Here is a 12,500-nt window from a genome sequence, read left to right as displayed (position 1 = left end):
ACACTAAGAGACCGGGTCGGAGAGATTGAGACACCAAGAGACGTGTTCGAGAGACCGAGTCACCGAGAGACGTGTCCGAGAGACCGAGACACCGAGAGGCTGAGAGGTCGTCGAGACATTGAGAGACTGACATATCGAGAAACCGAGACACCCAGAGACCGAGGCACCCAGAGACCGAGACAAAGGGCCCGACTGACCGTGAGACCGAGAGACCGAGGCACCGAGAGACTGAGGCACCGAGAGGCCGAGACACTGAGAGACCGAGACACCGAGAGATCAAGACACCGAGAGATCAAAACAATGAGAGAATGAGTCCGAGAGACCGAGACACCGAGACACCGAGAGACAAAGACACCGAGAGACCGAGACAACGAGAGACCGAGACACCGAGAGACCGAGACACCGAGACACCGAGAGACCGAGACACCGAGAGACCGAGACACCGAGAGACCGAGACAGCAAGAGATCAAGACACCGAGAGACCAAGACACTGAGAGATCGGGTCCGAGAGACCGAGAGACCGGGAGACCGAGACACCGAGAGACCAAAACACCGAGAGACCAAGACACTGAGAGAGCGGGTCCGAGAGACAGAGACACCGAGAGGCTGAGAGGCCGAGACATCGAGAGACCGAGACACCCAAAAATCGAGACACCTAGAGACCGAGACAAAGGGTCCGAGAGACCGAGACAAAGGGTCCAAGAGACCGAGACAAAGGGTCCGAGAGCCCGAGAGCCCGAGACACCGAGAGACCGAGACACCGAGAGGCCGAGAGACCGAGAGACCGAGAAGCCGAGACACCAAGAGGCCGAGACACCGAGAGACCAAAACACCGAGAGACCAAGACACTGAGAGACCGGGTCCGAGAGACCGAGACACCGAGAGACCGAGAGACCGAAAGACCGAGAAATCCCTCGAGTCCGTCAACTTTATATCGCCTCTGGATCTCATCTTTCGGCTCCATTTCTGTTGCTTATTAGTTCACAAGTTCATTTCTATTCATATTCCCGCTCTTAAAAAATTCATTTTGTTTCTGGGAATCAAGCCTTTAGAAATTCATTTTGCTTGGACCTTCTTCACAAGATCTCGTTCTGTTTTATGGAACTAAGTTCTTGCAGGATTTTATCATATATATATATATATTTATTTCATTTAGGTTTTGGTAGGATCTTATTTTCGCGTTTTTTCATGTCACTATAGCTCTAATTCAAAGTGATTGTCTGTATTTTCTAACGTCTTTTAACGCGTGCTCTTGTACATCTTTTTGCATATATATGTTTTTTCATTTTGGTTTTGATAAGATCTTATTTTCGCGTTTGTTCATATCACTAATTCAAAGTAATTCTTTATTTTCTAATGTATTTTCACTCATGCTCTTGTACAGCTTTTCGTATATGGTATATATTGATGTTTTAAGTCTACTACCTCTTCCGAAAATAAATGACTAAACAAGTAAATGATTGAGTGGACGAATAGATAAATACATTGAATAAATAAATATTACTCAATATCTTATGAGATTCATTATCAAATACAATTACCGTCACCCTCGAAAATATTTTACCTCTTGTCGAAATAGCATCTACCGCTTGCCTCATCAACAGAAATTAATCTATGTTGCCATTCACCAGCAACTGGACACTTCTCTGATAAACCTGTTCTCTCTACATCCCTATTATTATGACACTTGCTGCTTTGACTTTCATTGACTGGGGTCCCGGAGCCCCGCAGAGACCGGCAACGGTCTTTGGGCTCTGTCATAGTTCTATATGTGAAGGAACATTGGGATATTTTCTGTTGCTTATATGTTAATGATATGTTAACGCAGCTCGAAGGAATTTCTCCCCATATCCTTTTCTGCATGAGGGAACGGAGAGGGTGGGTTGCCGATTATGTGAAGCGGCCTTGATGTGGATGTACTGTGTCTTACTGCATTGTGTTTGACCCAGGGCAGCTGGCGGATGCAGGGATGACCCGTTATCCATGAGGAGCTGAGATGGGAGGGGTGGACGGGGTGGTGGAAGGGAGTGAAATGGGTGGGAATATATACGTGCTTCTGACTTGGCTACCCCCCTTATAAGGGGGAAAACCTCTCGGTAGCTCTCAGTCTTTTTCACTTTATTCTCCCTTTCAAAAATTTTCAACATGTATCCCTTTAATTTTTTTTTACCAAATCCCGCCCCGCTCAAAAAATACATGCATACATACATACATGCATACGTACATACATACATACATACATGCATGCATGCATACATACATGCATGCATACATGCATGCATACATATACCAATGGCTATTTCCAACTTACAAGGGAGGTAGCCAAAAAACAAAGGCATAACATCCACTCCCACCCATTCCATCCCCACAGACTCCACTCCCATTCACCCCCCCCTCCCACTTATCTTGACTCCTACTGGATGACGGATCGTCCCTGCATCTCGTCTACTGACCCGGGTCAGAAGTAGTGAAGTAAGGCAATAATAATAAAAAAATATATACAGTAATGATAATAGAATGTTGTTTTATTACAAAGTTGATTATCATAATTACCTTGTATTTCTTCTGAAAGGACAATGATGGGTTTCTTTATGTCATATTAAGATTCCTCATATCTTATAGAAATATAGGATTTGTTAGCACCCCTAAATTCTTGTCATGGATCTTATGAGGGTCATAAGCCCAGATTGAGACCCACTACATTATGGACAGTTTATATGTCTTCGGGTTATACAAATAGGAGGAAGAAACTAGTCGTCGATTGTCAATTCTCCATGCGTGAAAAGGTGGAAGAAATACATTCGAAGTTGATAGAAAGAAACCTTGAACAAGATCCGGGGATCGAGTGTCAGCCATTTGGGGCTGCACCTGTATATGAGGTTGAAAGTGTTGACGTGTTGTGATGATGGTAGCAGGGGGAGATGAGTCTCTTCCAAGTACCCGTCATTGTATCCTTTCTTATATTCAGTGTCTATACAAGATTGTTCCTACATCTACATATTTTCCTTTGAATAATACATCGATAACTAATTACAAGCTCGTGTTCATTTACTTCCTTCATTACCTATGTTCAGTCTTGCTGCAACCCTATCTATATAAACATTTTTCTTCGCGCCTGATATTGGCAGATACAACAAAAGATGCCATACCGTAATGTTCTAACGTAGTAAAGACAAAGCATATATTAGATATTAAAAACCCAGTGGAAAGAAGATAATACTAATTATTCAGGTATTAATTACGGCCTGAAATGAGTCGTCTATTAATGTGTACACATATATGTACACGTGAATATGTACACACATGTACATGGATGTGTACGCATAGGTATACGTATGTGTATATGCATATATGCCTTTTTATATGCATATATAATTTTGCACATACATTACACACATATATGTCTGTATGATTTTTTTCAGAGGAGACCAAGAATTATGGAGAAATGGCAAAATGAAAATAATAGCTTGGGGCATTATCTATTAATTCTCTGATGTTCACAGTGCTTGTTATCTTACTGCCTAAGATAAGAAAGGCTTTGACATACGTCACCGTTCCTTTCAAATTATCGAGAAATAGAATTTTTAACTTAAACCAAAATCATCCTCGTTAAACATTTGCAACATTCATAGCAATGATCAGAGCTATGACGCTTCTTTCTCCTCGCGTGAAGCATGATTTTTTTGATCCATAATATTTGCAGCTATTGTCTAGTCTTTTATTTATCTATTTTTCTATTATTTTTTATTGTATTTTAATTTATCTTGTTATATTGCTTTATTTCTGTATTATATCTATTCTTATTTTATTTTATTTTATTTTATCTAATTTTATTTTATTTTATTATATTTTCTATTTTTATTCCACTTTCTATTTTACTTTCTTTTTATTTTATCTAATATTATTTTATTTTATTTTATTTGCTTTTGTTCTATTTTATTCTATTGTATTTCATCTTATTTCGCTTTATTTGTGTTTCATTATATTTCATTATATTTAATTTTATTTTATTTCATTATCTTTCATCTTATTGAATTTTACTAAATTGTTTCATTATAATATAGTTCATGATATTTCATTGCCTCATTATGTTAAATTATTTCGTTATATTTAATTGTATCTAATCTCATTTAATCTTATTTTTCAAAATTTTCCTTCTGCCTATGTGGCTCCCACATGGAGATATACGACTGTGGTATTAATGCCTCATCTCTTGAGGAATCCAAACGCGTTCCACAGGCATCTGATGCTCATAACTTCACTCTAGACCGATGCTTCTTGTGTTCCCGTTCTGACTCGCCTCTGCGTTTTCATCTGAATGTCATCTTATTTATTATTTCATTTTAGTATGTATATTTATTTACGTCTACATTCATTTATTTTTTTATTTTTCTATGTTGTCTATGTATGCACTTCTCTGGCTATTTGTGCTTTTTTGTTTATTAATTTATTCATCTATTTATTTGTTTATTCATTTATTCATCTATTCGGTTATCTATTCATGTCTTTATATTCATGTACCTAATTATTTGTCTCATTATTTGTTTATCTATTTATGTATATCTATTTGTGTATTTACTTAGTTTATCACATTTTCTGATATTGTCACTAAAATCAGTAACAACTCAAATTCTCTTTATTGCTCATTTGCTTGGCCTCTCAAGAAGCTCCCTCATTTGAATAAAATCACCTGACGGCAGTCTTAACAAATGAACGAATCAGCATTTGCTATGACAGAATAAATAGAGATTAACCATTTCCTTGTACATGAAATCTCCCGTGGCAGTCATGGCAAATATACATGTCAACAGGTGTAAGAATTGTGCTTTCTGCTGACTCACCGGCTCCCACTACTCACACAATATTTTTGTTTTTTCTAACTATTTCTATCCATTATCATGCAGGTATACCTACATTATGTGTGTGTTTGTGTGCGTGTATGTGTACATGCTCGTATGTGTACTTGTACTTGTGTGTGTTTACCCTGCCAATTTCCGTACCTCAACTGTCTCACTTCCTCAGACATCCACATCTTTCGTCTTCAAAAAATACAACCCATTTTACTCATTTTCTCTTTCTCGTTCTCGTTCTCTCTCTGTATCTCTTCGAGTTTCATCTCTTTTGTTTTTTTCCTTTTTCTTGTGATCTTCCTCTCTTGGAACATCAAACCACCACAGGAATGGCTCGCCACACTAATTTTCCGGTGCAAACAAAAGTTCCTAGACTGTTCGTGAAAGAACCATGAAAACGAGGAAAAAATATGAACATGTCTGTTTGTGCCGCCTCTCTCAAAACCACGACAACGTGAACAAGAAATCTTGTCCATTCACGCATACAAGACAAGAATGGTTAATGTATACATGACGTGTGTATGTGTGCATTCATTTATGTATATCTTTATATATGTATATATATATATATATGCACGTATGTATATGTTTATATATGTATGTGTATATATATGTGCATGTTCATTCACTTGTGTAGATATGTATGTATATGTTTACGTATGTATGTGTTTATTTTCGTATACATCTTTATGCACGTATGTGTATGTATGTATGCGCATATATATACATATATATATATATATATATATATATATATATGTATATATAAATCTATGTATGTGTATTTTATGCATGTATGTATATATGCATGTATGTATGCATGTATGTATTCATGTATGTATTCATGTATGTATGCATGAATGCATGCATGGATGCATTTATGTATGTATATGTATATATATATATGTATATATATGTATATATATATATGTATGTATATATATGTATATATATGTATATATCACAACTAACACCACAGTCGGACGAAAGAAAAAGTTGCGTAAGCGGAACTATATATTTCGATTGCTACCTGCAATCCTCTTCAGTAGTACAAAGTGGCAGGGAGGAGGCTATCTTAAGTAGCAACCTCTTACAAAAGAAAGGGAACATGAGAAAATACAGAACATCACTGCCCCAACCCTAGTTGACCTGAGGCTGACACGAGGTCGGGTCAGGGGGAGGGGGAGGAAGCTTGTTGACAATATTTTTGGTGATGAATAGTCCTGAAATGATGTCTGGGGTCCATTGACCCTTGGAAATATTCATCGTGGGCAGATAATCAATTAATGTTGATTCCACCATTTTCCTTCTGAACCCACACCCTGATTTATAAATGAGATCAGATTTCTCCCAGTCCATCCGGTGATTAAATTTATCAACGTGTTGAAACACTGCTGGCCAAATAAATTCAGCAGTGTTTCAACACGTTGATAAATTTAATCACCGGATGGACTGGGAGAAATCTGATCTCATTTATAAATCAGGGTGTGGGTTCAGAAGGAAAATGGTGGAATCAACATTAATTGATTATCTGCCCACGATGAATATTTCCAAGGGTCAATGGACCCCAGACATCATTTCAGGACTATTCATCACCAAAAATATTGTCAACAAGCTTCCTCCCCCTCCCCCTGACCCGACCTCGTGTCAGCCTCAGGTCAACTAGGGTTGGGGCAGTGATGTTCTGTATTTTCTCATGTTCCCTTTCTTTTGTAAGAGGTTGCTACTTAAGATAGCCTCCTCCCTGCCACTTTGTACTACTGAAGAGGATTGCAGGTAGCAATCGAAATATATAGTTCCGCTTACGCAACTTTTTCTTTCGTCCGACTGTGGTGTTAGTTGTGATTTATAAATGTGTTACTACATTTCTCACCTGTGATATGTATATATATATATATATATATATATATATATATATATATATATATATATATATATATATATGTATGTGTGTATGTATATATGCTTGTATGTATGTATGCACATGTTTGTGTGTATGTACATGTTTATATGTGTATATGTATATGTTTATTCTCATGTGCATATATGTTTATGTGCATGCATATGTATACGTATGTATACATATATGTATATGTATACGTATATGTATATGTTCGAGAATAGCTAGAGTCCAGGTATGTATGTATTTATGTATGTATGTATGCATGTTTGTATGCATATATGTATGTATGTATGTATGTATGGATATATGCATAAAAAATAATGTAGACTTAGTTCAAAAACTGAATGGTTTAAATATTAATTATAATTTTAGGTTAGTGAGTTTTGATATTACTAGTTTATTCACAAAAATTCCAGTAGATGATTTAATTGTTTTTCTTACTGATTATTTAGACAAAATCTCACTTCCTTTGCCTTCTAATACTGTAATTGAACTCATCAAATTATGCGTAAAAAATTGTAAATTTGAATTTAATGGTAATTTTTATTCACAGAAATTTGGAATGGCTATGGGGAATCCCCTCTCGCCTGTCTTAAGCAATATCTACATGGAATTTTTTGAAAAGGAACTATTGTGTGAAATTTTGCCATCTAATGCGATATGGTATAGTTATGTAGATGATGTTCTTTGCCTGTGGTCATGCACTGAAGACCTGGATGCTTTTCTACAATCTCTGAATAATTTAGTTCCCTCCATTAATTTTACTGTAGAATTAGAAAATAATAACAAATTGCCCTTTTTAGATTGCCTCATCCAAAGAGAAGGTTTCGACTTTAAATTTAGTATTCATAGAAAACCGACAAATGTGTTTTCTTATATTCATTATTACTCTGAACACCAAGATAATGTAAAAAAAATCTGTATTTTCTTCTATGTTCTTACGTGCCTTGCGGATATGCAGCCCGGAATTCATTGAAGAAGAATGTGAGTCTATTGTTAACCTAGGTTTAGGATTAAAGTACCCTAGAACATTTTTAGATAACGCTCTCTCTTTGGCGAAAAAAACTTTTCATAGGAATCAACCCCCTCCCCCTTTTGACATTAAGAACCTTTTAGTATTACCTTACAGTAACAATCTTTCTCAAGTTCCTCATCTACTTAAAACATGGAATGTTAAAGTAGCTTTTAATAACCCATGTACTTTTAAGAAATTAACAATTAAGAATTCTCCCACTGATTCTGATGGCTGCATATACAAAATCCCTTGCAGAGATTGTGAAAAGGATTACATTGGACAAACTGGCAAAGAACTATCAACTAGAATTAAACAACACAAATATAGTGTTAAAACAGCACAAGAATCCAATGCTCTATTTGTTCACATGGAAGACTTCAATCATTGTATTAATTGGACTGATGCTTCCATTATCATTTCTTGTAATTTATTTGTCAATAGAAACATAATAGAAAATAGTATTATAAAAAATTCTGAAGGTTCTACTCTTAATATCAGTAATGGCATTTATAGATTAGATAAATTTATGATTTTTTTTTTTTAATCAGGTTGTATGTAACCAAAATTAATTTGTTTTCTTCCGATTTCCTTAGTGGTTACCAGCAAAATTTGTGGATCACGTGTTGCTTTTAGTGATCTTTCTGCATGTATGTATGTATGTATTTGAATTGTGTTATTTTCCTGCGGAATCCGTATTTCGTGCAATTTTGGATGTTTGTAATGGTCGCCTAGGAGACCATTCCCAGGGTGCCACACGTGCCGAAATATAAGGGTTTCCTTTGTATGCCAATGTATATCCCCGAACACGAACCCCAGAGTTCGAAACGTCGGAATTAAACTCTTTCTACGACGAGTCCAGCTTTTAATTTCAACCGAAATATATGCATACGTATAGGTATATATATATGTATACGTATAAGTATACATATATGCATATGCATACGTATAAGTATACATATATGTATACGTATAAGTATACATATATGTATATGTATACATATATGTATAAGTATACATATGTGTATATGTACACGTACATGTGTATATGTACACGTACATGTGTATATGTACACGTACATGTGTATATGTACACGTACATGTGTATATGTACACGTACATGTGTATATACTCGTATATGCATACATATATATATATATATATATGTGTGTGTATATGTTTGTTTATCTATATGTATATACATAAGTGCATACATGTATGTATGTATATATATATATATATATATATATATGTATATATATATATATATATATATATATTTATGTATATACATAAGTAAATACATGTATATATATATATGTATATATATATATGTATATATATATATATATGTATATATATATATATATATGTATATATATATATAATATATATATATATATATATATCAAAGACCATAAGACCACCTTAAGACACAAAGAGAATGTCTTAAAAAAAAACAGAACTGGCAATCACATTTAACGCTACTTGTTTGAGAGAATCTCCTGCCCATTTATATATATAACATATATATATACATATATATATATATATATATACATATATATATATAATATATATGTATATACATATATATATATATTGGAAAACTGTAAACACCAGACTCAACTGAAGGGCTTATTTGCCCGACGTTTCGATTCCCGTCCAGGGTTCGTCTTCAATTGAGTCAGGTTTTTACAGTTTTCAAATATAGATCCCCAGACTCAAAATCTTCACATATATATACAACTACATATATATACAAATACCTCCATGTGTCTTTACTGTATATAATACTAAGTTTACAATAACCGTCTGGGGTATTGGCTGCTTGTTATTGTGGCAAAGTAGCATGCAGTCGATACTTTAGGGTCTATATGGGGCGCCCCTACGGACCAGAGCCTCACATCATTTTGTCTATGATAGAAGAAATTCTGTTCATAGAGAAATGATGACACTTTTATACTACAACTGTCTCTCCGTTATGCTGTCCCCCAACCCCTTGTTGCTGTCCTGTACCATTTCTCTGAGTATTATCTTTCTGTGATGGGGGATTTCTCTGTGGTGGGGGAAAAGAATACTGCCACCAAGTATCCCACTTGGATCGTAAGAGGCGAGAAAAAAGGGACGGGGAGAGGGACTAGGCATCCTTCTCCCTGTAGCCCCACGGGGCACACATCCTAAAGAGAAAAGTGAAGGCATAAGGGGTGCTGGAGGGCCTCGGGCCAGCACCCTAAGGTTTGGGTCTTTTGATGTGCGTGGATGTGGTACAGATGAGAGTAAAAGGGAAGAGATAGGTAGTATGTTTGTGAGAAGAAAGATGGATGTGTTGGCTTTGAGTGAAACTAAGTTGAAAGGGAAGGGTGAGTGTAAGTTTGGGAGTGTAAGTGGGAGGTTATCAGGAGTAAAGAGAGGGCGAGGGAGGGAAGGGGTGGCTATTCTAGTAAGTGAGGAGATAGGTAAGCAGGTGGTGGAGTGGAAGGAGGTTTCCTCAAGGATAATGTGGATGAAGGTGAAACTGGGAAGGGAGATGTGGGTTTTTGTAAGTGCATATGGGCCTGGCAGTGAGAAGAGCGTGGAGGAAAGGGAGGCCTTTTGGATAGATTTAAATGAGTGCATAGAGGGTTTAGGAAGAAATATCAATGTAATAGTACTGGGAGACCTTAATGCTAGGGTAGGAAATGGTCCAATCGATGGAGTGGTTGGGAAGTGTGGAGTTCCAGGAAAGAATCGTAGTGGAGAGTTGGTGGTGGAAATGTGTCTAGAAAGAGAGTTGATGATAGCAAATACAGTGTTTCGGAAGAAAGTCAAGCATAAGTACACATGGGAGAGGGTGGTGGAGGGAAGGGTAGTAGATAGAGCGCTAATGGATTATGTAGTGGTAAATAGGATTATGATAGGAAGAGTTAAGGATGTACATGTGCTATGGGGAGAGGGTGGGGGAATATCAGATCATTTTTTGGTGGAAGGTAAGCTGAGAGTGGAGGATAGATGGAGAAAGAGGAAAGGGACAAAAGGTAGGGAGGTTCTTAGAGTGAACTCCTTGAATGAAAAGGAAAAGGAGAAGGAGTACGAAAAGAAGCTGAAGGAGGAGTGGGAGGGAGTAAAGGATGGAGCAGAGATGGGTGTGGAGGAGGAATGGGGATGGTTCAAGGAGGGAGACTTAAAGTGTGCAAGGATGGTGTGTGGAACAAGAAGGACAGGGGGAAATAGAAGAAAGGGTAGTGAATGGTGGGATGAGGAAACAAAGAAGGTTGTAGAAGAGAAGAAGCGAGCATTCACAGATTGGTTACAAAAGAGGACGGGGGAGTCATATGAGACGTACAAAGAAAAGAAAAGAGAAGTAAAGCAAAAGGTAAAGGAGGCAAAGAGGAGAGCAGATGTGAAATGGGGTAGGAGTATGACAGAAAATTTTGAAAGTAATAAAAAGATGTTTTGGAAAGAAATAAAGAGAGGAAGAGGAGGCGAATCAAGTAGAGAAGAAAAGGTAAAAGGTACAGATGGAGAGATGATAATGGAAGAGATGGCAGTAAGGGGAAGATGGGCAGAATATTTTAGGGAGTTGCTAAATGTGAAGGAGGATAGGGAAGGAAAGATAGCTGCAGTGGGAAATGCTAAGAAAATGAGAGTGATGAGTGAGGAGAATGGAGGAGAAATAAGGAAGGATGAGGTGAAGGCAGTTGTTAAGATGATGAAAGCAGGTAAGGCACCTGGTCTGGATGGATGCCATGCAGAATGTCTGAAAAAGGGAGGTTCAGTGATGGTGGACTGGTTGGTGAGGTTATTTAGTATTTGCTGGAGAGAGGGTAGAGTACCGGAGGACTGGAGAAGTGCCTGTATAGTTCCTCTTTACAAGGGAAAAGGGGACAAGTGTGAATGTAGTAGTTTCAGAGGGATTAGCCTGTTAAGTGTAGTAGGGAAGGCTTATGGGAGGATCTTAATTGAGAGGATTAGGAGAGGAACAGAAGGAGTAATTGGTGAGGAACAGTGTGGATTTAGGACAGGTAGAGGTTGTGTAGATCAGATCTTTGTGGTAAGACAGATATGTGAGAAAGCTATAGGAAAGGGGAAGGATGTTTTTTGGGCTTTTATGGATCTGGAAAAGGCTTATGATAGGGTATACAGAAAGGCACTGTGGGAGGTTATGCAGATTTATGGGATAGGAGGAAAGCTTCTGGGAGCTGTCAAGATTTTTTATGAGAGTAGTAGAGCTTGTGTCAGGATTAGAAATGGAGAGAGTGAGTGGTTTGAAGTAAAGGTGGGACTTCGTCAAGGATGCGTTATGTCGCCCTGGCTGTTCAACTTATACATGGATGGGGTGGTGCGAGAGGTGAATGCTAGGGTAGTGGGTCAGGGATTGGAGATGGTTAAAGAAAATGGAGAAAAGTGGGAGGTGAGCCAGCTGTTGTTTGCGGACGACACTGCGCTTGTGGCAGGGTCAGAGGAGGGATTGAGGAAGCTGGTGGCAGAGTTTGGGAGAGTATGTGATAGAAGAAAGCTAAAGATAAATGTAGGTAAAAGTAAGGTGATGAGATGTACAAGGGGTGAAAGTGGCAGTAGACTGGAAGTGAGCATTAAGGGAGAGCGACTGGAGGAAGTAGATAGTTTTAGATACTTGGGCGCAAGTGTAGCAGGAAAAGGTGGAGTGAAGGTGGAGGTAGAATGTAGATTGAGAGAAGCGAGTAAATGCCTTGGTGGATTAAAGAGTGTAATGAGGAATAGACATTTGGGAATG

Source organism: Oratosquilla oratoria, chromosome 10 (genome assembly GCF_046742065.1).
Source record: "Oratosquilla oratoria isolate Oo_2021 chromosome 10, ASM4674206v1, whole genome shotgun sequence".
In the NCBI taxonomy this organism is placed as follows: Eukaryota; Metazoa; Arthropoda; class Malacostraca; order Stomatopoda; family Squillidae; genus Oratosquilla; species Oratosquilla oratoria.
This window is presented reverse-complemented; position numbering follows the sequence as displayed.